The sequence below is a fragment of the Manis pentadactyla genome, chromosome 1, assembly GCF_030020395.1.
Source record: "Manis pentadactyla isolate mManPen7 chromosome 1, mManPen7.hap1, whole genome shotgun sequence".
NCBI classification, from domain to species: domain Eukaryota; kingdom Metazoa; phylum Chordata; class Mammalia; order Pholidota; family Manidae; genus Manis; species Manis pentadactyla.
In genome coordinates, this window is record NC_080019.1 from 130059476 (window position 1) to 130080394 (window position 20919).

General features: G+C 34.6%; 1 long non-coding RNA gene across 1 annotated transcript; it reads left to right on the forward strand.

The window, feature by feature from the left end:
• The first annotated feature begins 751 nt into the window (after nucleotides 1–751).
• LOC118912229 (uncharacterized) lies at nucleotides 752–19879 on the forward strand. The gene is made up of 4 exons (XR_005024734.2): nucleotides 752–808; nucleotides 1654–1818; nucleotides 5268–5402; nucleotides 18543–19879. It is a non-coding gene; the product is annotated as an uncharacterized LOC118912229 (long non-coding RNA).
• Nucleotides 19880–20919: the final 1040 nt, after the last annotated feature.

Sequence of the window (20919 nt, forward strand, 5' to 3'; positions counted from 1 at the left end):
AAGTTCTTAAAGGCAAAAAATTTATGACTTTCAATTAAATAGGTTTTAATTGATTATTAAAATAGGTTACAATATAAAAAGGTACCCACCATTATCCACAGTTATTCAAAAATAGTCCTAAATTTGGAAAAATGGAAGTTCCTGAAATGGTAAAAGTTTAATAACTATTAAGACTCTCCTGCTTTTGGAGGCATGGTAGACACATTTGGCAGCCAAGGGGCCTCTTTTATAGCTCCAGAACCCACTAGCTAGGTCCTTCTGTGTAAGTTAATCTCCTACTGGGTGACTGGCTTCTGATCTCTAGTAATTTTGGTCCCACAGCCAGATAAAAGTAAGTATTATTATTATTACAAATATTACAGGTTAAACTCAACTCATTCACAGACTTCCATAAAATCAGGAAAGCATGAAGATAAAACACTACAAGATTTTCTATTGAATCAATATTTATTGACATTGATATTTTATAGACCAACTAGTAAGGATAAGAAAAGAAATACGAAATTATGTATCCATCATTTTACTTAAAATTACAATTCTAATTTATGCTAATGATGTAGTCCTACTTAATATGAAGTGGATGAATTTATACTATTACAATATTTTCACTAATGTTATTTTAAAAAAATTCAGGAAAACACCTAAAGATGCAAAGTTTTCAAACATTTTTAATCATGTAGATTAGAAAAATATGGACAAAATGGGAGAATAACAGACTTTTTAAAGCAATAATTGTTTGCATTTGTTTATGCAGTTTAATTGTTAAAAAAGGAATTACAGAAACCTACAAACTGTGAACTAAAAAAAAGTATCTTACTGTCTGTTTATAAATATGCAGAGAAAAATATATAATAGATGTAGATGTAGAAAACTAAGTTTGAATCTTACTTACTTCAACTACTTGTTAGTAATATTCAACTTTAATAACTATCTTACCAGGTTGTTGTGAGAATCAAGTGAGAAAATAGGGGAAGGGCATTTTGCAGATGAAGTAGTATTTTATAGATCTGATAAAGCAATAATAGTATTTTTATTACAATTTATTTGATAAAACTCTAAATGTATATTTTTATGATTACAAATAATCATAATTTATTAATATATTAACATGAATAATATCAATGCATTTAAATATAAACATGTTATATGTAAAAATTTATTAATAAATTTATACCCTGTTATAATTTATGATTATTTATGATCATTTTTATTATAACCTTTATGGAATGCTTAGTAAGTTCCAGGTGATTTCTAAACATCATCTCATTCATTCTCACAGTGGCCTTATGAATTACTGTTATTGTTCACCACTTTTGTAAATGAGGAAACTTGTTCATAGAAGATAAAAATGTCCAAAAATAACAAGTGATATAAATACAGGAGAACTGGTGTTTAAAACTGGATTGAGGCTAGCTACCTCAAGAGTATATGATTCTAACCATTATACCACCTTATCCAAAGTAACTTTCCTCATCAAGAGAGTTAGGCAGGATTTTTAAATTGCTCCCCAGTAAAGACATTCCATCCTAATTCCTGAAAGTGTTTATATGATGAGGTATCACTTCAGTGCTTATGCTATGTTGTATGGCAACTGGATGGGTTTAATATAATCACATGAGCTCTTAAAAAAAGAGAGTTTTCTCTGGCTTACAGCAGAAGAAATAGTAGATGATTCAAAGTCTGAGGAAAACTTGTCTTGCCTTGCTGCTTGGAAGATGAAAAGCACCACAAGAGGAAGAATGTAAGCAGCCCCTAGGAGCTGAGAACATCTGGATGACTGTCAGCAAGGAAGCTGAGACTTCAGATTCACAGCTATAAGTAACTGGATTCTTCTAGTAATCTGAATGAGCTTGGAAGTAGATTATTCTCCCAAGCCTCCAGATTGTTAAATTTTTGGATGAGGATGTTAACAAAGAATAATATTTAGCTAATGAGATAAACTTTATCTCAAATAGAAATGGTGCCTGCTATTCTCCTTTGCCATTTTAGCAAAAACAAAAACAGAACACAAAATCAAAAAAATGAAGCCAAAGAGTAATGTAATTGCAGGAAAAGCCACATCAGCAACTCAGAGTATAGGGGTCTTCATTCCAGACACATTCCACACACTGAAAGTGACAATATAACAATCAAAGATGTATATTGATGTAGACACATGAAAGACCATTAAGAGAAGAGGCCAGAAGTAGTAGATTAACAGTTATGAAGAAGGTGAGAAGGTGATAATAACCTTTTCTATTCCGGGATCTATAGAGTAGGTCACTTACCTACCAGAGGTGAGAGCACATCCAATGAGGTCTTTAAGTACATCTAACCCGTAGCAAAGGTGAGAATGAGCTACTACTAGAAGAATATTTATCAGAGAATTGGAACTTTAACACTCAGCAAACTATGTAATATGACCTCTTATATGACTCATTCTAAGAATGATAAGGGTTACAATATTTTGTATCAGGCGTTTTCTTATTATGGGAACTACCCAAATTATGAACACTGTTTCTGTGAAGCAGAATTTCAGTCAATGCTAGATCAGATTTCCTGGACTTGTACCCTCAGGACTGTTTTAGAATTATCTATGGTTAAGCAAGCATCTCCGTGATAACTTGCACTCCTTGTCAAGGAATGTTCAACTTCTTGGTTGATATGTAAATTCTCTGTAATTCTGAGCATTTTCCAAATGGGTGACTACGTGATGTGTATAAAGTGAGTCATGTAGGGGAGAAGGCCACAAAATACTGGACGCTCATACAAAGTAAAGAAATGTGACTGAAGAACATCTGGCTCATAACTTTTGAACTGCAAGATTATCTATTTCATAATAATTACCCTGAAGTAAACTGATTGTAAGGTGTAGGGAGTGCTTTGATTTAACAGGGATCTTTCTAGGGAGTTAGTAATCAAGGGACAAGTGTTTCAGTCAAGCAGGAATAATAAGCTCTAGAAGTTCTCTGTAAACTATCGTACCCATAGCCAACAATCATATATTGGATAGTTAAAAAAATTTAAAAATATAAAGGTTGTATTTACTTTCTTTTACTTTAAAAATACTGCTCATAAAATTCATATTGGAAAAGTATGAGGGTATATATGATCTTGAATATATGATGTTGAGACATCATGTTAATGCTATCCAAGTTCTATGAAGTAATCCAGTAATTTCTAGGTCCAGTTATCATTCTTACTATTTATGCTATAAGACTATGCTGTTGATTATTAATTTGTGCCAGGAACTTGGTGTTTAGAATGAGAATACCAATTCCAGCATAGATTTTAATATAAAAACCATTGATATAATCATGTTATAAAATATAATTGATGTAATATATTTAACACAAATGTTTTAAAATAATAAACCAATTATTTTGTGGGGTTTTTTTCCCCTTCACTAGCTATCATTAAATAGATGCAAGAAACTGCCTTAGGAGATGGATATAAACAAATCCATAATTATAGGGTAACATGATAAGGCCTTAGATGATGTAGTAGTATATGAGAGAGACCTCCATCTCTTCATATGTGTATCACTGCACACACAAGTCAGAGATAGTCTTTAAGAGATGTCACTGACAGTGCAAACATTTACTTGTAATTTAACTCTTTTTTAATGATGTGAACATTCACTTATAAGAATGAGTCTAATCAGTAAATCTTTTAAGAAACAGCAAAATTGGCATCCAATGATATTAACACCAGTTAAATTGGACCTAAAAGTTTAGAAAACACTAATGGCATTTAAAAATACATAGAATTTATCAATGGATTTCCCTGTTAGATCATATTTGTTTACTGTTTTGAAAATAAAACTGCAAATATGGAACCTGTGTTCTAAAACATCTAATGTCCATCTAGTGTCATTGAATTTAAGCATACCTTCTTATCAGTACTGCCAATTTGCACTCAAGGAAAATGAAAGAGATGAATGAAAGATATGACTCTAACTTGTCACACAATATACTGTATTTAACAAATTATAATTATTCGCTTTCTTATTCTCTTCCAAACAGAATGCAACTATTCTCAAGGCAGTAGTTGTATTTTCTTTCAATGATGTTATAACTAACTGCTAGCATAATATCTGGCCCATAACATAATTGTTAAGTATACTCCAACTAACTGAACAACTTTTAGAAGGATCTTCAGAACAAATCACTAAAAAAGAAACTTCTGAATAGAACATTGTACACCTATTATCAGTCCCAGGGAAGGACTCCCAACTACATAGAGGATTGCTAGATCATTATGCTAACTGCCAGAAACAGAAATCAAAACACATCTTCCCACTGCATCCTGGTATCACAATGACCAAGAAAAATACAACACAGTCAGGCACTGGATAGAACAATGCTGCACTTACATAGAGGAGCTTCAATAGTGGGTATTGTTTCCATGACCAACAGGTCTCTTGGGGCAGGGCAGTTCACCTATGCACACCCTCCTGTGTTGTGCTGAAAGGACTCTGTCCCCTCCCATGAAGGACAGATTATAGCAGATTATTCAGGGTGACATGAGATCACACACTGAAGTAGAACAAGAGAATATGCACTGAACTTGAACAGGGAAAAATATCCTCACACAAGATGGTAAACTTGGCACAGCCTGTGCGGGCTCTTTAAACTCTTGGTGAGGAAGTAGCCCAAGCCCAGGGCCCATCCTTTCAGCCAGGTGGGTGGACAAAAGACTGTGTGCATGAAACTACATTTCCCAATAATAAAATAAAAAAATTTACTAATAGTTTTTAAGCTAGATATAGGGATGATGGTAGATACTTGTTTATTTTTTTTTTCAAAAGCTAAGATATCTTAGAATAATAAAAATATCACGAGAACTAGGAAGTTTTTACTTCTAGGTCACTTGCAGTTGTGTTTTTTCAAAGCACTACAATTGGAAAGGGAAAAATGATCCCAATCCAATGACAAAAGGAATTGTAGCTGAACAGATTGACAGAGAAGTTGGGGTACTGCCCACTTGGAACAGGCCAAGAATCTCCAGTTTTATTTCAAGATTCATTCATCAATTTATTCGATGCATTTGATTTTGTAGAAATTTTGTAAAAGGAATAAATAAGCTTTCTGATTGAAACACAAGCAATAAACCTTAAACATATGCACCACCTTCTTCACCATTTTAGAAAACACTTTGATAATAATAAGCCACATTACGACTTATTTTATTTTATTGTGGTATTGTTCTAAGTAAGGTGAGAGACATTTCATGATTTGATACAATTTCCTGCTTTAAATGTAATCATATTGTTTTAAATGTTTCAGAACTGAGAAAGTGGAAATCAAGTGGTGGAAAGTTTGTTAACACTGCATGAGCCCTTTATGTGTGGTGATGAAGAAAAATGGAGACATTGTAGCAACAAGACCCGCAGTATCATTTAGTCATCTTTATTTCTCCAGGTAATAATTATCAATGCTATGGCATTTGTAATTAAATTCAAAGGCTGTTGGGAGTCATAATCCACTTAATTACAAGCTGGGGAAATGGAGCATAAGAGATGAGATCATCTAGATCACATAGATAAGGCTAAGTAGACAGCAGGCAAAGACAAAGGTTTCCCACACCTCTCTCACACTCTGTCCTCATTTCCTTCTCCACTTCATCACAGAGCCAACAAGAATTGTGAAATAACCAATGACCAAACTTAAAAGTTTGGCAGTATATTATAATAGAAAACCAGTATTTCATTACCATTATTTTTTAAATGTTTTCACCAATCTAAGTGTTAAAAATAGTCCTTCAAACTCATTGGCATTGAAAATAAAGGCATTCATTGAGAAATTCAGGTAAGAAAATTGAAGTTGTCATCAGAAATAAATACTTATTATGCTCTAAATCCCTTCTAAAATATGTTGATATATGTGCTTTTATTCAATTAATTATCAATACATTTCATCAGTACTGAATTATTTAAAGTGGGTTCATTATATGTTCTACAACATGTATGAAATATCTCCTTAAAAACTGCCTTTTTGGTATCAGAATTGTTTTCACACAGTCAGCTTCTATAGAATGCACACATGAAAATCCGATAAATTTGTTTCTTTATTTGCAAACGTGGCTGAAGCCCTCCCAAACTGCTTAATCTTAATTAGGGGAAGAATGTTTCCAATAGGAATATCTGCATTTCCGTGTACAGAAAACTTGATAATTGTATTAGAACTTGTTTATTGTTGTTGCCACTGGAATGACTGAAACCTAATGGAAACTAGGTTAAAGAAAAAAAATATTTTATTGCCTTATGTAGCTAAAAGTTGAAAGAATGATATTAGGAATAGGTGGACCCAGTGATGGAGGGTTGTTTTTCATTCAGTCACATTTTCTCTCTCTCGTGTTCTTTATGACTTGGTTTCTTTCTCAATCTTTTTCAATGAGATTGCAAGACAGCTCCCAGTTCACCTGGTCTACATGATTCCAGAAAATCAGAAATACAAGTGCCCTTACTGTTACCAGCTGAGATGCTATGCTGTTTTTCCTGGAATCATGTCTTGAAGGTGATGAAAATTAGGCCAACAGACAGGAGTATGGAGCAACCAGAAAAGCTTTTAATGAGGAGTGAAAAAGAAAAAGATTCCTTCTCATCAGAAGGGACTCCAAGAGAGGATGCTGTTTGGGCAGTAGTAAGCACATCAAGGAGTAAGTCCTCATGGCTGCCTAGGACCTGTTTCTAGGACTAGACTAGGGGATCAGAAAAACCCCCTTGTTTCTCAGGCTGGCAGTTGTAGGCTGTGGTTTCTTTATTCGCTGTGTGCTTTAGTTCCCCTTTTTGTTGCCTGTTACCGGGGTTTTCATTGACCATTACCTAGCCACCCTGTCCTGCCTACCCATTCCACTACCTCCTGTCTCATTACCCTGCCAATACATTTTCATATTCTCAGTGACCCAGCTTCTATTATATGCCCACTGCTACTTCAAGCAATTTCTCCAGGGTGATGGAGTTTTGTGGGCAGTTCTGGTAGAGCTGCGCATTGGATAGCCCCGCTATAGTCTCACGCGTTGATTTAAGCTTTTCCTAAAAAGACAAGATTTTAGCCAAATATTAACATAAGCATTGAAGTATCCAAACACACACACACACACATACACAAAATTTATTCACTCATTCATTTTTCTGTTCAATAGAAATTAATTAAATAATTACTATGGGTTTGATATAAATGTTATAATGTGCTCAATTCAGGTATAGGTATCATGTCCTTATTAACCTTCTTCAGATCATATGCTGGATCATTATTTAATCAAAATATTTCAATACTGAAATGTGGAAATATACAATTAATAAGAAGGGGAAAAATACTTTCTAGAAAGTTAATGCATTGAATAATTAACTTTTTGTTTTCCATTGTATTCTGATGTCTCAAACATAAATAACTTTGGATCACCTATTTTTTAATTCAGTAGGGGTACTTGTGAAGTTAATATCAGATTCAACATGTTTTGAATTACCTCAAGAAAATTAATTTGGTTTTGTGAATGACTTTAATTTTAACATATGAATTTTGGGGGACACATCCAGTCCATTGCAATAGTCTAAATGGTAATTAAATTTAATGAATTTACTTACTTTTTGACTATTTATACAGATGTTTTTCAGTGCTACAGATAGAATATATGTGTATATTATATACATATACATGTAATATATATGTGTATATTATATACATATATATGTAATATATATATCAATCTAATTTTTATTTCATGATGAGGTAAAGTGAGTTGTTGGACATGTTTTCAAAGATAAAATTACACTATATTGCAAACAATAAAGACTTGGAATGGTATCATCCATAATTTGCAAAAGATAATCAATAGTTTCTATAACCTATTTTATAGGCCACTGTAAGGTAGTGAATGGGGAAAAGTGCCTCATATTGTTCAAAAATGTGATAGACGTGTATGCTAATGCCAGTGAAGTTTGTTTAATGCCCTTGGGCAGGTGCATATTTAAAATGAACTAAAGTGAGTTCTGTATACATCTGAACCCCATAACTTTTTCAGTGTTTAGGAAAATTTCCTTTAAGGTTCTTTAACTAAAGTCTATAGGACAAACAGGAAAAGCAACTCCAGGTAGGAACAGCATTTCTGAAATCATACTCTTTAGAATGTGTTTAAAATTGTCACTCTACATGGCATTAACAAATGTATTCAATTATTTTATGAAAATCTGTCTAAATGTAAGAAAACAGGTATTGAATATATAGATATCTACTAAGCATTTAAATCCCTTAACTCATCCAATTTTATTATGCATGTTCAGTATCAAACTCTATTACATCTAGATGTTTATTAAAACTACTAGCTAAACTGGTAATAATTATTCCATTTTACTTTTGACCTCATTATATTTGCCCCTATAATCTGAGGGAGACCATTATATCAGTGGCAATGCACTAACTCTTGTTTGTGATAAAGATACAAAGTACAGCCAAGCAATGACCAGAGAGTCCATGCCTCCCAGAGAGATACAGATCCGAGTCCTTTCTCTGTCTTCCAACTGTGAGTCACCAGTGTGAGACACTTTAGTCTTAGGTGGACCAAAGCACAAGTTCACAGAAGAGTTCTTTATGCCCCACTGGTTACTTAGTAAACCTGGTGCATATCATCAACTACACACATTTAATCTACTCTGTAAGCAAGCTGGTACAAAAGATGACTTTTAGACTTTAAGCATCACATCATAAATCACAAGCTAACATACTTCATTCCCATTTTGTAAGAGTCAGTACTGTGTTTCTAGGCATTCCAGTAGGAAAAATGCTGAATAACTACAGATGAGCTGCAGGTTAATCCTTTTCTCATGCAACAGTTCATTACAACCTTCCATGCTGTATGGATTTATCTTTTTGTAACATACATTATCTTGTTTCTGTATTTGATGCTTTGATTTCTTGGGGTCTTGCTTACCTTGCAGAGATTGCCCTTCTCAGAGTTAGTTAATTTGTAGGGATAGAAAACAAATTTTCTGAAAGTATGCATTTCATATGCAAACCCAACAGTCCACAGGTCATACCCATAACTGCCTCAGGGCCGGCTCATCCCAGAGCCAGAAACCAGACAACTAGAGACAACCCATATGTTCCGGAGCCTGTGGAAATCATTTAAACTAGCCAATTCTAAGTCTATGGACCTAGTCTCACCCCTTCCTTCCCCAGGAAACTACATTAAAAACTCATGACCATGCTTTCCTCTCACCTCTGCCTTTGACTGACTTTAGTGCATCCCTGTGTGGGCTCCCCATGTGACCTCCCACCTGCCCCCTCCCCTTGGGATCTATGAGTATTACAGGTTATCTTTTCAATGGCAATCATCTCTTGATATGTTGGTCTTGCCATACCTGAATAATAATAAAAAAAACTTTATTTTAAAACATTTTATTTGATAACTTTCAGATTTTCTGTTGGGCAAATAGAACCATGATTTATTTAGTCAATCCTTTATCAATGGGCAATTATACTGCTTCAATTATGTTATTTGTATAAGCACTTCAATGACAGCTTTCATTTCTCTTAATACCTGGGGCAGTAAATCTTAAAGATGTATTCTCTGAGCTATATTGTACTTTGTGTTAGATGCTGTTTGAAGAATAAGTATAATTTAAAAATATTTACTGAGATCTTCCTATAGGCATAGTGTAAGGGTCTACATGGCCCAACAATGTGTATGATAGTTTCTAAATTCAAATTATTCATAGTGATGATAGAGGCATTGTGAAGGTAAGCAAACAAATTGCAATATTCAGAAATGATATAAAACGTAATAACAAAAGTTAGCATTTATCAAGAACATATTACCAGTCCCTGTATTAATAGAAAAAATGTGAACAGTGTTTTTTATGTGCCAAAACCATTCTAAGAGTTTTACTTCTATTAACGCATTTAATCCACAACAAAATACTATTAGGTAAGTGTTCTTATTATCCATATTTTACATATGCATAAACTTAAACAGGATTCTCTTAAAATCATACAGTCTGTAAGGGCAGAACTGGGATTTAATCTACATAAGAATCCATTAAAACAGTATCATTATGCCCATTCTTAAAACAAGTGATCTGAGAGGAAGAGAGATTAAAGAAATCTCTTAACTTAATTGCTAAATAGGAGAGTGACTTTGCAAATGCTGGTCTGTAGAAATCTACATTACTTCATGCCAACACTGGCAATGTCTCATAGGATTCAAAGTTCTGAGTTTGGGAAATTTTGGAGATGGAAAGGTTAAATCTGGTTAGGGCAATAAAGGGAAGCTTGATAATGTCTCTTGATTAAACTTTGGATAATGGCAATGATTTTGGTTAAGGGACTATTTGTGTTGATGGGCCTGACATCCCAAGAGGAGGTAACACAAGAGTAAGAGCAAAGTGAAAATGTATTTGCCATGCCTGAACAGCCTGACTTTAAAGGTAGTATAAACATATAAGACTTGTGAGTTTATCAATTACAGCACTTTCTGTAGCAAGAAAAAAAGAGTGGCTCCACCGATAGTGGCTTAAAAAATATAAGGGCATTTTACATCTGTATATACATATATCCACATATACATGTATTACATTATACATTACATTGCCATGTATATTATACATTACAATTATATTATACAATATACAATATACTACACACACACACACACACACACACACACACACACACACCCCTATGATTAGGAGAGTAAAAGTTTTAGGAATTTTTCCTATTTCTGCTCTGCTATCCTGTTTGAGTCAGCAGAATGTTCTCAGGACACAGCTTATTTACTATAGCCCCAGGTGCCACATGCTAACAATCAATTACTGTCAATGAAGATGAAAATGTCTTGTTCCATGTGTGTGCATGTGTGTGTGTGTGTGTGTGTGTGTGTGTGTGTGTGTGTGTGTGTCTGGATTGGGGAACAAGCACCTGCTTTATTTACAAGTCAGAGCAAGCAAGTTTCTTAGGTTTTCAGTTTGGAAGATTAGAAGATGTGTTTACCATTGCGGCAATAAATAAGAGCAGGGAAGGTTACTGGACAGAAAATCAACAATGACTGTACAAATAAGTTAAAGCCCAGCCAAGAGGTAATTCAATAAGCCAAGGAAAAATGGCTAAGTGAAAAATGAGCTAAGATGGTAGGAGTTAGTTGAATATGAGAAAGATAATAAAAACGTTACAGTTTGCATGGAAATTATGTAATTGGTTCAGGTCAGGAAGACAAAAGAGATTTAGGGCTCTCAGTTGGTTCTGAGAGTGTCATCATGAGTAACCAGAGGGTATGTCAGTGCCGTTAACTGAAGTGAAAGTCAGAATCTGGGTCAGCCCGTAGACTCCTGCCTCACAATCTAGTCCAAATATTCTTCTGTAGCTTGTGCTGATGTGAATAAACTGCATGCAGAAGGTCCACATTCAGGGCTCTGCGTCCTCTTTTTCTCATGTACTTGCTCTCGCTCTGGTCTGGTATCTCCAGTAGGTGTGCTTGCCCCTCAGTGGGATCTCAGGCCTTAATCTAATTTCACATTCTTGGATGAGATTTGTTGTGACTCGGGTTCTAATAATCCATTTTGCTTTGTCCAGCCTCCCAAATCAGGTCTAGAATTATGGGCTTGTGGGGTTAAAGATATCTCAGAAGATTTATTTTCTTCTGAAAAGGTGAAAGCAGTGTATTTGGGTTGGAGATGTAGTGAGGTTGAGTTTAGGAGACTTAAAATGATGCAGACTGGTGACAGTTTAGAATTGTGGTCATAAAGATCAGAAGGGGTGTGAAAATCATTGTGCAGATTGAGACTTTATCAGTGTGAGAGTTGAAGACATAGACATGGGTATGTTTAAAGTAGCATCATATATTACACAGAGCATTTATTTTTGAGTAAGACAAATTTGAGTTTTCATTCTGCCCTTTACATTTTGTGAATTACAGCAATTTTTCTACCTTTTTCTTTAATGGAGTAGACTTTTCATATAAGTATGTTAACATCTCTACTAGGAGAATTGTGAAAACTAAATTCCACAGTCAATATAAAATGAATAACATGATGTCTGTACTATGTGGATAATGAACATTTAAATCACTTGGAAGAAAACAGAATAAAGAGAAGGGCATATCAGCCAATTTTTTTAAATCTCTCTCTCCAGTGACCAATGGAGTTTTAGCTCTGGCCCATCACACAGTGGATCCAGAAGCTCTCCAAACCTATACAATTCCCCAGTTCTGGAATGCATTACTGGATTAGACATATTCAGCAGTTGGTGGAATTCACACATTGGTTCCCTGACTTGTAAAGTAGTGGCTGTTATATTGAGAAAGACTAAGTGGAAGCCACTAGTACTGTCTCTACCTACAAAACAGTAAACCATAAGAATTACTGCATTGCTGGATGGATTACAGATTAGTGCCATCATTAAGAGCTGGAAAGATGCAGGGACTGTGTGATTCCCATGGTGCTTATCCACATTCAGCTCTCTTATGTGGTTTGTGCAGAAGATAGAGCTTGGAGAAAAATAGTGTCTTATCATAAGCTTAACCAGATAGTGATTCAAATTGTACTTGTTGTATACACCAGATGTGGTTTCATTGCTTGAGCAAATTAACACATACCCTGGTACCTGATATGCAACTATTTATTAAGCTAAAAAATGCACATTACTCCATCTCTGTAAGCAAAGACTACCAGACATAGTTTGCTCCTGGCTGTTAAGGTCAGTAAGCCATTCACCATCCTGCCTGAGGAGTATTTCAGTTCTCTAGCTATATGACATAATTTAGTCATATAATTTAGTCAAGAACGTTGATCACCTAAATCTTCCACAAGATGTTTCATTGGTCCACTACATTTAAGACATTATGTTGTCTCGAGCTAGTGAGCAAGAACTAGTAAATATTCTAGACTTATTAGATAGACATTTGCTTGCCAGAGGGTAGGAAATAAATCTGACAAAAGTTCAGGAACCTTAAACCTCAGTGGAATCTCTATGTATGAGGACATGGCAAGGTATCCCTTATAGATGAGGGATGCATGCTATTGATTTGGTTCCTCCTACAACCAAAAAAGAAGCACAACACCTAGTGGACCTTTTGGACTTTAGAGGCAACACATACCTCATTTAGTTGTTTTATTTACTTAGTGACCCAAAAAGTTGATAATTTTAAGTGGTACCCAGAACAAGAGAAAGTTCTGCAGCAGGTCCAGGCTGCCACACACACTGCTCTGCCACTTCAGCCATATGATCTGGAGGGTCCAGTGGTGCTAAAAGTGTCAGTGGAAAATAGGATGTTATTTGGAGCCTTTGACAGGCTACAATGGGTGAATCACAGTGCACACCTGTAGGATCTGGGAGCAAAGTCCTGCTGCCTTCTTCAGATAACTACTCTCCATTAGAGAAACAGCTTTTGGCCTGCTACTAGGCCTTAGTAGAGGTTAAACTCATAATCATGGGTCATCAACTTAGCATGCAGCCTGAGCTACCCATTATGAACTGGACATTATATGACACACTAAGCCATAAAAACAGCACATACAGGAGCATATCATCATCAAATGGAAGTGGGATAGATGAGATCAGGCTTGAGCAGTCCCTGAAGGTGCAAGTAAGTCACATGAAGAAGTTGCCCAGCTACTCATGATCCCCACTCCTGACACATTGCTTTCTTTCTCTCAGCCTGTACCTATGTCCTCAGGGGTACAACATGCAGGCACCATCCATAAATGGACAGCTGCCGGCCTGCAGCCCCTTTCTGAGACATCCCAGCATTTCTATTGTTAGTTTATTGGACAATGATGAAGGGACTTTATGTTTTTGTTTCTGTTGTCAAAATAAAAATTAAGTGGATTCTTTTATGATCCCTTTTCCCATTCTGTAGTAACAGAGATAGGAAGAAGGAATTATATCTTGTTCATGACATTTGAAAAAGCATGAGAAACATGGAGCAACAGAACAACTTTGCAGAAACGCCCCCACCCAAGGAACAGGATGTGCAGAAAGGAAACTTGCAGCTTAATGCTGTGTTCTCAAAGATCTATGGGGAGAGGTGCAATGATGCACATAATTATAAAATCTCAGCCATCAGATCTCCTCAAAGATTGAAGATAATGTTAACATACTGCATTAACATTTATTTTAATCTAGATGTAGTGGCAGATCAGAAAAGTCTAGCAAATTGAAGACAGAGATAATAAGCATTATCCCTCTCTAACCCTGTGTAATTCAGTGATTGAGAAAATGGTCTTCAGTTAAAGCAGTAACAATGTAGGTTGTGTTCTAATTAGAAAGCAATGACGTTACAGCAATGTTACAGATAATAATAGTGGTGTTTTGAGATTGATTTCTATTATACAATTCTAAATCATGCATGATCTATGATACTGGGAAGAATATTGAGTTAAAGGAATAGGTCTCTAAATTTTGAGTTAATTTGGCCAATACATTTCATTATAGGCATTAACACATTAAAAAAAGAAGTAAATAATATACACTGGATTTTTTAGTAATAGGATCATGCCAAGAATTGGAAAGATTTATGATATCAGAACTAAAGTACAGATGAATGACTAACAGCAAGTCTCTACAGGGATTTAAATGAAGATCACTTGTTGGAGAGGAAACAATGGGGGCACAGACTTTCACTCATCATATCCTTGTCTTTAAAATGATGAACTGAATAGTGGAAAAATGATTTTTTCCAATGTAAAATGTAGAAGAATTAATTATGTTTATTAATTATTTGACAGATCTCAACCTTAGCTATAACGTGGAGTGCTGAAATGTAAATGTTTGAACTCAACCACTATTTATATTTCACACTGCCCTTTAGACCATTTCAAAAATTATATTCATGGCACATGTGGCCTTTGATAATCTAACTTTCCCTCATCTTCCACCACCTTTCAATGCTTCTTTGCCATTATGATCATTTTTACTTTTACTCAATATATATCCTGTATTTTATATCTTAAAGACTACACAAGTACAGATTTCGTGTACAAAATATTAGGATGTCACTTTATTAATTTTTATTTTCGAATTCTTGTTGCAGGTGTTAGTTTAGAGGGAAACTTATTTTTGCTGCATAACAATTACCTAACACAAATATTGCCTTTGTACTAATTCTAGGAAGGGTAAGAATGTATAATCTTCTCTCTGTATCTTTTGTACAGTGTTCAATAAAAATATACTTCAAGCCACATATGTAATTTAACATTTCTTATCAACTATAATTAAAAGTTTAAAATAAAGGTTAATCTAATATAAAAAATATAATCTTAGTATGTAATAAATATACAAATTGTTATTAGGGTATTTTACATTATTTTTCATACTGAATTTTTCAAGTTGTTATATATGTTTTGCTTAAAGAACATGGCACGTTCTCAATATGAAATATGACTACTGTATTGTACTATACTGTACATCACTATAAAATACAAAGCAAGTCATATGTATATATGCTTAGTGATTTTAAACTATGCAGAAAACACCACTTCATAATGATTTAATTTTTTCACTTGATGTTTGTATTTGTTTATACATGTATATGTATATCTATATATATTAATCATTATTTAGTTGGAAGCATTTCATAAAAGCTCTGAATTCCTTTGTTTCTATATCTATTTCTCTTTCTCTCTCTATACACACACACACACATACACACACACACACACACACACACACACACACAAATACTTATCTTCATTTTTGGCTATTTTGTTTAGTCTTTTTTGCCAGATTAAAAAAAATGAAATCCAATAATAAGACTGAAAATTTTAAGAAAAATCATGAGGCTCTGAATTATTTTATCTTGCTTTAGAGACCATTTACTCTTGGGAGACATACAGTACAGCCGACTCAATCTTATCTGAGTTGAGCTATTGAATTGATGGGATTTAAATTATTGTGCAGGGTTATCTATTTCCATTTTACCCTTAACTTCCAAGGAGTAGCCAGCCCTTCAGGGTTCCCAACAGGAAAACTACAGATGTTTACCAAGGCACCTCCCCCTGGTGGATCCTGAGCTACAGTGGTGGTCTCCTAGCCTAGTGACGCCGTGGAACAAACTCCTTCACCATACCAACATCTAGACTGCCACTTAGAAATTGGAAAATGACTCAGGGGAAAAACAAGGCCAAATTTAGAATCTCTTCTTTGCACTTTCCTCCTGTCCTAAATCTTATATCCTCTAGTTCTGATTGTTTTATTAGTACTCTGATGCCTTCAAATAAATGTATTTCCTGTTATTTTTGTTGGGAGATTTGCTTTCACAGAATCTAGTCTGCCATAGATGGAAAGAGAGGTCAAGTGTGCTGTGTTTGATCCGTATCTTAGTGTCTATTATTGGGAGAACACTCTCCAGGTGTTGTTAGCTATGATTATACAAAAAGTGACACTCCTGAAACAACTGGTCAACATCTCTGCCATCTTTACTTCTAAGTAATAAAGGCTAATAGACAAAAGCTTATAGGTTTTATTTTTTCACGTAAGTGAATTTTGAAAGCATGTTCATTTTGATATTGGTCACTTGCCAATTACATTATCATTAGATTACCAGTACTATTTCTAATTGTGTAAGTGGTTAAGCTATGCAGAAAGTCAGTACTACTGTAGAGACACACTACACACTGGATGAACAAGTTATAAATTATCTAACAAGACCTTTGTCTTTCATTCCTCAGAATAATCCTTGACACTTGATTAGATTATATTCATAGGTACTGTTATGGAATTGGAGAATTATAGTTGCTTACGGTTGAACTATAATAGTAAGTTGTCTTACCAGGAGGCCCAGTTCATTTCTTTCAATATGCACACAGAGATCCTAAAAGGACACAGGTGAAAGTATATTTGGCAAAGAGAACACAGTTCATGGTCATTCTCTTTTACATAGAAGTTAGGTTGCCACTGAGGAGATCAATTGGACTAACCTACCTTTAAATTAGTATTGATTTCAAATGTTCACCGAAAAGAAAAATTTAATAATTATGCATGTCCAGTTTGATTATGTCAGTTTTTGACACACTCAAACTAGTCAGTGTATTAGTATTTTACTACTGCCATAACAAAATACCATATGCTGTGTAGTTTAAAATAACAGAAATTTACTTTTTTACAGTTCTGGAGGCTAAAAGTATAAAATCAAGGTATCAGAAGAATTGGTTCCTTCTGAAAGCTCATAAAGAATCTTTTCCATCCTCTCTTGCAACTTCTCCTAACAGTCAGCATTTTTTGGCATTACTTGGTTTGTAGGGGCCTTATTCTAATCTCTTCCTCCATCTTTCCACGACACTGTCCCTGTGTCTCTGTGTCTTCACATGCCTGTGTTTCATAAGGATGTTAGTGATAGAGGATGAGAGTCTCTACTCCAGTATGACCTCATTTTAACAAATTACTTCTGCAATGGCTCTATTTCCAAATATGGTCATATGCAGAGGTATTGGGGGTTAGGGCTTCAACATATCTGTTTTTGGGGGGTATGATTCAACCCATAATAGTCATTGTGATATCATTAGAACATTGTTTAAAAAAACTGTAGGATAGGCATATAGTCTTTGGGCATCTATGCACTCTTTAAGCCCATAGTTCTCAGTAAATATAGTTGTCATTTATCACTCTAATTATGTTAGTAATATTCTAACAAATTTAATTTCAGAAAGATAGAGTTGTAGCCATAGAATAATATGCTAACCATTAAACTAAATCATACTATTTAATAATACACTAAATTGGAAATCAAATCTGAATTGCTTGGCTATTGGAATTTTCAACCATGTAGGATACAATAAATAATCAGTTAAGAACTTGATTTGAAAAGCAGCAACATAATTTATTTTTTTTGAGAGGGCATCTCTCATATTTATTGATCAAATGGTTGTTAACAACAATAAAATTCTGTATAGGGGAGTCAATGCTCAATGCACAATCATTAATCCACCCTCAGCCTAATTCTCATCAGTCTCCAATCTTCTGAAGCATAACGAACAAGTTCTTACATGGTGGACAAATTCTTACATAGTGAATAAGTTCTTACATGGTGAACAGTAAAAAACTGTATTTTATTATTTAAAGAGTAGTATCTTGATTCATACTATCACTTTGAATTACTGTATTTCAAAAGGAATTGTGTGTTTTTTGTTCTTTTTCTGAATAGCTGCAAAAATATTCCTTTGATATTAATCCTGTGTTGCCTTATATGACACGGCATGACATATAAAAACACATCTAACATGGTGAAAACTTTACAGTAAAAAGAAAAGGAAAGAAAGAAAGCTGTGTCTGCAAATAAATGCTCTAAAGCATACCTCTTTTAGCTTCAAATAGAATTTACTCCTATGTAATAGACACACATTCATGATATTTATGTGATATTTGGTTCATTAAAATTTCCAGAGGCTGAATGATTTAACAGATGGAAGTTGCTTTAAAGTGAAAATATTATGTGACAGTCTATCATAAACAAGTGTAAGGCATATTCTCATACAGAATATATATTTAAAGATAGAATCACTAAATTAAGTGAAAGGCTTAATGTGTCAGTTAAATTCTCTTAGTGTTGACATGAATATTATCCTTTTCTTTTAGTTATAGAAGACAAAAACCACTAATCAATTTTCAAATAAGCCTTCAACATTGCAGTCAATGTGCCTCCCTGTGAAGAAAAAGAGGAAAGCATATCTTTTTGTTTGCCTTTTTGTCTATTTATATCTATAATTAAAGTAGATCAATATTTATTGAGCAAATCATACAAAGTACAACACGTTAATTTCTTTATTTCTCAAGACTAGTAAACACCTGAAATTATTCTGTTGTGACTATTCTCATTGGTTCTTATAACTTAAAGAAATAGTTCAATTATAGGACAGCCTGTTTTATAAACAGGCAACAATTTATCACCAAGTCAAATCTGGTATCTCTTCAAAGTAATACAATATACCACTTGTGATGGTTAATTTTACATGCCAATTTGACTGGACATGGTGTACCCAGATTAAACATTATTTCTGAGTGTGTAATGAGAGTGATTTTTGAATCAGATTGGCATTTGAATCAGTAGACTAAGTAGTAGATTGCCCACCCCAATGTGGGTGAACATTTCCCAATCCATTGAGGGCCTGAATAGAATAAAAGACTCTTTGAGCTGGGACACTTCATCTCATGTTTCCCTGCCCTTAGACTGGAATTTATACCATTAGCTCCCTTGCTTCTCAGACCATCAGACTTTAAATGAATCACACCACCAGTTTTCCTGGGTTTCTAGCTTGCAGACAGCAGATTCTCTCTTCTCTTTAGACATGACAATAATTAGTGAGCAGTTTTCTCAGAATGTGCTAAACAAAAGCCAGATTAGAATTTATTGAGAAGCAATTTGTAGAAGTAGTAGGATAGAGATAGGAGAGAAGCAGATGACTTTAAATGATATTTAGAAGATAAAAATGACAAGATTTTATGATTCATTTTCTTTGGAAGTAAGGACAGAAAGATACTCACAGATGACTTCTAGATTTCTGGCTTGGTGGCATTAGAAAAAGCATAAAACCTAAATGTGATTTATTCCCACCAGGAGATTTAAACATTTTAACAGTAAGGTATTAACAAAGGGCCACACTGTGGAAAATATATGAGGAAGCTTCTCAGGCTGAGAGTGGGAGTTGAGAGGGTGGTATTGGTAAGGGCCTGGCTATACCTGTTAGAATTTTTTTAAACCTACCAATGAAATTAAGACAAATGTAAGAGAAGGCCCAATGTGGATATAATTGGCTTACAGGACATCCAGGAAAGAATGTGAACCCTGTAGTACTCAGCCAATGAGGAACCAGGGAAGGGACTCATGTACTAGGGAATAAATTACTTGGCGCCAACACCCTCAGGTGTGCCTGCTCACCAGACACCCGATCTTGCAAGACCATCATTAAAGCTTTGCTCCGCTATTCTCTTTGTCTCTGTGTCCACTTATTGAATTTGGGCTAGTGAGTGTGTTTCTCACAGTGGTGTTGACATTCTCTGAGAGGACCAGTTTTGGAAAGGAGGATGGTAATTATGCATCTGGTTTTGCATATGTCTGAGTCACCTAATTGGTAATTACTTTCATAAGCCATTGGATATGCTGTCTGATGTTCATAAAAGAAGTCTGACTGCAAACATTTTCAGAAATACTTAGTGCACAGATGCTAACTGAAATCAAAGTATAAAGCGGAGAGAGGACTGCATGGGTCAGGACCATATGGTGTAAAAGCAGACTATTTTAAGTTGATGAGAGGTATTCAGTTATGGAAAAGGTTAATATTAAGGAAGAAACATGACAATTCATAGCTGAAAAGACGAGTGGATAAGAATCACAGATTAAGTGGTGTTATTGGCCTTAAATAAGAGAAAGGACAGCTCTTTTTTAGAACATTTGTATATTTTGTAGCAGGTAGATGAGAGAAAAGTTTTCTGATATCTTCTATTTTCCTGAATTAACATGTAAACTTACCTGCTGAGAATGAGTAGAGCAGTGGGAGAATGGGAGATTAGGGAGGGTGGACTTTCTTGAGCTAAGGACTGATAGAGGCTATGGATAACTACAAAGAATTAAACATAGGTCCCTTATCCTTAAGGAATGTAAGTAATATCAACATTCTTTAAATTTCTAAAGATGAGTATATGCTAGTTAAAAAAGAAGTAGATCAGTTTAGTTTGAGCTAAGAGAACACTATGGAATGTGGGACATGAAAGTAGCTATAATTTCATAGGAGAAAAATAAGGACTTTCTTTGCTAGGAAAACACATAAGCATGTGGATGTAAGAGATAACTATATGACATTGTTTCTTGCTACAAAATTACCATAGACTGGATTGCTTAAAATATAAAAATTTAGAAACTGTGACGTCCAAGATAAAGGCACTGGTTGGTCTGGCATCTGGTGAGAGTGCATTTCCTGGTTCACAGGTAATTGTTTTTCTCATTGTATCTTCACAT